A 6,901-nucleotide genomic window follows, 5' to 3' on the forward strand; every position below is an offset into this window, starting at 1 on the left:
AATTCTAAAAATTTTATGGGGCGGGTTATAAATGGAGCGGATCAGTAATGATCCATATCAGGCCCATTTAATAAAAGGGTTAGCAGGTTTGGATCGTTAACGGGTAAGCGAATCAAAAACCATGCTCCAAACCCATATAATTCTTACGGGTTTGGATCGGATCATGGTCAAAACCTTCTTCATTGCCGGGTCTACTTCTTGAGGTCCTAAGAAGTACCTGGAACACACATCACACAACATGGTAAGCATAAAGCTTAGTGGGTTCCCCAAAATACCACATACACAAATAATAAGCCTCACATGGCTATAACTCTGCATGGACCCTCCGGTCTCATGCGTTTCGGTGTAGACCCTTTGGTCATGTGTCTCGGTGAGGACCCTCTCGGTCTCACAACTGTGTTTGGATCCTTCGGTCCGGTCTCAATGGAAACCCTTCGGTCCCACAACTCAGTTGGACCCTCCGGTCCTATCTTAGTAAGCACATAATATAGCACACACACACACATACACACACACACACACACACACACACACATATATATATATATATATATATATATATATATATATATATATATATATTACACAGACAAAATGCATAAGATCACAAAAATCAAGCAAGCACATAAGACCCTCCAGTCACAAATAGATACCACACATGGTAAGTATAGTGAGAAGACTCACCTCGCAAGAAATCGAATAATCTCGAACTCAAATCACCGGTCTAGCCTCCGCCTAGCACATACGGCAATTATCCATAATTAATCACGACTCTCAAGAAACTAACCCTTCTACAAACTCACAGAAGGGTAAAAGACCATGTTACCCCTTAATGGCCTTACTAGTCCACAAATTGACCAAACCTTAAAAGTCAACCAAAAGTCAATGCTAGCGAGTACACTACACATACAAGATCTCTACGCTGGGCGTACTCTGATTCCACGCATGCATCGGGGATTCCCAACCCTACGTTGCGCGTACTGGGATTACGCTCGGTGTATGCCCAAGTTTTGCTCTTTCTACTCTTTTGGTCTTAATCAGTTAAGACCCTGGCTCATATCACATATATGGACTCCCTAAAGGCTCTTACTCCATAAAGTCAGTGACTTTATGCCTTTGCATTGGTGCTAAAGTCACAAACACCCAAAACTCTCATTTTCTTATCTCAAAATGCTCATATCTCATGCATGGGTTGATTCAAACGTCCAAGTCTCGATTTTTATGACACTATACCCTAAAGACACTCAAAGGAGCTGCTCATAATCTTTGGAACTCATTTTCTCATAAAGCATGCAACTTTTGGACCAAAACCCTCCAATGGTCTAACATGATGCACAAAATAAAAGAGTGGGAAAGCTTTGAGCTTTATACCTCTAAATGAAGTTCCCAACACAAATATGCTCAGATCTATATCCTGGACTCCCATACCTTCTTCCTCAAAGCTCCTTCTTCACTTCAAGAACACACAAAATTACTTAAATGCTCTCAAATGGACACACACAAGCTCAAGAAAGAGGATTAGGGTTTGAGAGGGATGCTTGTCTGAGAATGATGGCCAGGAATGAGGCCATCATATCCTTTATATAGGTCACACCCCAAATTAAGGTTTCCACAATGGGCCTAGTACACCCAGCATACCCTCTGGTATGCCCAACGTACTATGTGGATTCCACGTCACATACACATATATGAGTACGCTGAGCGTACACTCGCGTACTCACTTACCACCTTTTCTCAATAAGGGCTAAAATTGACAATTTACCAAAAGAACAAGGGCTTAAGTTATACGTGGACTTGTGATGTTACACGAGGACCAGAGTTCACATGGGAACACGAAGACCAAATGATGCAGAGGTACCCTGTAACTCCTGTAGATCCGGGCTAGTCAATTTAGAGATAATAGGGGGTAAAAACGACTTTTCAAAAAAATATTATTTAGAATAAAAAATCTTAACCAAGATGTAGAATACATCTCAAGAGTTCTGTACATATAAAGAACGCAGAAATCCGAGTTATAACGAAGAAGTTATGGTCCGTCGAAGTTTTACGGCAAAACCGACAAGACACCGAGAGATGTAAATAGTGAATTTACGATGGAGGACTTTTTAGCCTTAGAAATATAAACAAAATTTGTAGTATACGTTAAACCAAGAACATACAAAAGAAAGAACGCCCAAATCTGACTTCGTATAAGGAAGTTATCAATTTTCTAAGATTTGGCTTAGTAGTGCACAACCCGAAACTCGAATTTTAGATCGAGCGGTTTTTGGCCTACGTGACCTAAATGAGAATTAAAGATCTCATTGATATGAACTCAATGGTAAAAAGACAGACGAAAACATATTCCGTGTGTAGAAGTTATGAATTTTATGCGGACATTTAACAGTATAATCTCCTCGTACTGTTAAATTTAAGATCGGTCAAGAATTAGCCGATGGATTCGAAATGAAAGTTCTAGATATTATTTTTACCTACGCGTGGATATAAAGAATGAAAAAATGGAGCTCGTATGTGAAAGTTATGGATTTTAGAAGTCGGAAGTGTACTGTGCGAAAATGGGTAACGTGGTACAATTTTGGCCATTGCTTTCTTCCGAAGTCTTGCCACCAGATGGTGACATGTGGCACCAAGTTCAGCCATATTTCACCCTATAAATAGAACCTCTCCCACCCTCATTTTCTTCACACCTTTCCCATTCTTTCTTCTCTTTACTCTCTCTCTCTCTCTCTCTCTAGAACCTCTCTCTAGCCCCGAAACCCCCCGAAAAACCTAGGGAACCTCCCCAGCATGAGGCGGAAGCCCCGGAGTGCTCGATGGCTCCAAAAAGAAGAGATTTTTTGGCTCGGGAATGTTGCTTCAAGCAAAGCCCGATTTTCTATAAAACCCGTTGTAAGTGAGCTACGCCTATGCTATTTTTAAATAGCTTTTATCTTATTATAGTAACATTATTAGGAACTTATAATAAGTACTTGGACTATTATTATGGGTTATATAAGTATTGATTAACGCTTATATAATAGTAATAATATCTAGACTATTAATTAGTCTCGGTGAATAATAGATTAAACTCTAGTGGTAATAATACTAGGTTTCGTCGAAGGAAATTATTTTTAAGAAACGAAGTGCTATCTGAGTTCGGAATCACCACCTTTTCAAGTGAGTGCATGGTCCCTTTCATATTACACATAGATATTAAGTATTTAATATAAATTATGTGCTATATGTGCGTATTATCTGAATACTAGTTGTCTATGTTGGGTGAAATATTTTTACACACGTTTTAAATGATTTAAATTGTATATGTATTTTATATCAACATAATGTGTTGGGTAAAACATGGGTAGATGTAATAGTTATTGTGTGACCAAATAAAATAATGAGAGGCCTCGATATAGATGTTATTGATGATCCAGTCATCTAGTGGAGTATAGATGATGACCACAGGCTTTTCTAGACAGTCAAGTGGAACGCTAGCAGGCTCGCAACCTATAGGTGTTTATTTGAACTGTGTGCTCACCAGCAGTACTCCATCCCCCACATGGTTGCCTTATTTGACATGACTTGCTGAGGAACCCCCAAAGCATGTGTTGTCACCCCAATGGAAGTCCTTAAACTAGGTCCCTTGTGTTAGATGTTTTAGGGACCTGAAGTGAGGATAACGGGAACGGGTTTGTTTGGTTTGTAAAGTTAATAAACTTATTTATTGTGGGTTGAAAACCCTATGTACTCACCATGTTTCCCAACCTGACCCACTCAGTTTATTTATACCACAGGTGTTGATATGAAGTCACATTACACTGAGAGATTAAGGAGATATAAATCACTAGTGATAATGAATGTAAGTTCTGTTTATGTTTATGTTTCTATATTGCCGATGACATCCCAAATGTTTTAAAATGAATAAAAATACTTTTCTTCGGAAATGCTTTGATAACGTATTTATCATGTTTTACTGGGAACAAATTCCGCAACATTTTTATTAAAAGAGGTACTCTGATTTTTATAAAGCATAAACAAAATCGGTCTTTTTTGGCTGTGAAAATGGGGATGTCACATACCCCCATCTTTTCCCTAGTCCTTGAAGGCTACTTTACAACAAATTTCGTGACGAAATTCCCTCTAACGGGGAGATGATGTCACAACTGGCAAGTTTAGGGTTGTGATGGTGATTCATGTACAAGATTTCCTCTATGTATACATAATGTGAATACATTGTAAATCAAGTTGAAATAACCTCATGCAAACTCATAACTCGATCCAATAGCTAAGCTCAATCAATTTTGGGCCTTAGCCCAAGAATTCTCGGCCTAAAACCCTATTGGACCGAATGCTCCTCCTTGGACGTTATTGGGCCGAAAACTTTTTTCGGGCCTTATTGGGCTGATAAGCCTTTTATTGGACCCAATTAAACCCAAAAAGCCATACACACTCCAAAAACGAAAACCCTCATATATTTGGGCTTTAATGGACCAAAAATCTGTTAATGGTCCAAGCCAAAACCAAAAACCCATTTAAGAAGACCATGGAGTCCGAAAACCCCATAGGGTTCGGTTAGGGAATGAGAAAAACAACAAGGCTTTTGACCACCCTGTTTCTAGGATAAATTCACATCAAACATCAAAAAGTCAACCCCCCCCCTTAAGAGAGAGTTCAGCCGATCCCACACCCACACACACACCAAAAATCATGTGCAAGCTATTCCACTCTCCAAACTCTCTATTTTTCTCTCAAATTTTTGAGAACCACCTTCAAGAAAAGTTGCATCTTGAAGTGGTCCTAAGAAATCTAGGTAAATTTCTTGTATAACTCAATTGATTTTATACACCAAATGGTTAAAATCATCACATTTACACACCAATTTCGTGTGTAGCTTCTTAGAACGTCATCCATTTTCAAGGATCTCTCCAAGTTTAAGGCTAGGATCAACATTTCTTCTCTCTTATTCTTCCTACCACACAAAACCAAGGTGAGCTTCATACCCCATCTTTTCGTGTTTTTCATACTTTTCGGGGGGAGAATACAAGTCAAGTCTCGTTTACCCTTTGGATAATTGCATGCATCATGGTTATGGGCTGAAAATGAAACAAGTACTTGAAATAAAAGGTTCTTAACATGTGTTAAAGTCATAAAGTAAATGGTTATGACATCTTTGTGTTAGAAAATTTTGTGGTCATGTTTGTACACACAAAATGGCGAAAATATGGGTGTTGTGCTAAAACATGTTTAAATATTGGACATACTTTCACAAATATTTGAATATAATAAACTTCAAGGTCATTATATGTGTTTGTGATAACCGTGACTTATTAGGGTCACAACCAAATACAATATTGTGTATTACAAAATTTTCATACTTTTTATGGTGGGTTAAACAAACTACAAAACTTGATTATTTTGCAAAAAATAATTTTTATTAGCAAAATAGTCGTAATTATGTTGTCACTATTTTGATAGCTTAAAATATGAGGTATTATACTATTTTCACAACATATGTTACAATTATACATGTTCACTAATGATTATTTATAAAAAGGTATTATAAATAATTTAACCAAATGGTAAACAAAACAGAATTTATGACAGTAAAACTCGCGTGTCATAATCTGCCTATCATAAATCTTTTAAAGCATGAGAAATGAACAGTATGTCATAAAAGCTGTAAAACGCGTGTCATAAAATTTTAGTCATAAATTTACACTAGTAATGTCATTTTCACAATTCACTAATGGGAGTCAAAGTTCACGTAAATCCGTTAAGGCTCTAGTGAGACACTATCTTCACCGTACCTACCTAGCGTACACCATAAGTCTTTCTTTATAACCAGAGTCTCTTGGAGGGAGAGCGAGATCGTTGTGTATAGATCTATACGGGATTGACAACCCCACACCTCAACTGTTCGGTACAGTTAGACCGACAGGTCTAGGGTGACAAAAGTCTACCAAGTCCGACGCCTGAAGAACGTCATTCATGCATAACAATCATCTCAAGCATGGTTATAAGAACTCACTTAGGGATTAACAATACTATCTTGATTTACGGGAAGCTTACACTTCACCGGTTTTATTAAAATGTAAAAATATATATCATTTTTCAGTACATATTCGTTTACACTTCTGGTCTTAGGGTTTAAGACTACGGTTTACATATGAGAAAATATTGGATTTTCTAGGAACATACGCTTTACATTTACAAACAAAAGCAAACAAGGACATGCATGCATATTTTCACAGCTTTGAAACGAGACTCACAAACCACTTTCATAGAAAATATCAGATTTTCTGGAGTCATACAAATTAGTACAAACAAATTTGTTACAAATCCTTTTCATACAAATATGATTATGAACTCACCAACATTCAATGTTGACGATTTTCAAAATGACTTGTATTCTCAAGGAACGAGTAAGCAGGTACCTAAGAACCGAATTTGTTGCATTTTGGAATTTTATATTTTATGTCACTTTTGTGTAATTTCATGAACAAATACAATATGTAAACAATGTAAGTGTGCTATCTCAATGTATGTTGTTTGGTTGCTATGTCTCATTCATATTCAAGTGTTGTGATACTATACAATGACATCATCGGCGCCCAGACGTTTCCGCTGTCCTAGTTCGGGGGTGTGACACCACCAACAAAACCACAAGTTGTTGCCTGAAAATTTGATAAGTTGGCCTCCGTCAAAGGTTTTTTACTAAGGGGGTTGAGTTAAAATATTACCTTGTTGGTACAAGCATAGAATCGTTGTTCATGGTTCTTCTTCGTCGTTAATGTTCGTATTACAGTTGGGTGACCGCAACTGCAATCAGTAGCGGAGCCAAAATTTTAGAATAAGGGAGGCTTACATTGAATAAAATATTAAACACTACTCTTAAGATTGAATGCATTCTCCAAAATCACGA

Source organism: Lactuca saligna, chromosome 5 (assembly GCF_052625555.1).
Source record: "Lactuca saligna cultivar CGN05327 chromosome 5, ASM5262555v1, whole genome shotgun sequence".
NCBI lineage: Eukaryota > Viridiplantae > Streptophyta > Magnoliopsida > Asterales > Asteraceae > Lactuca > Lactuca saligna.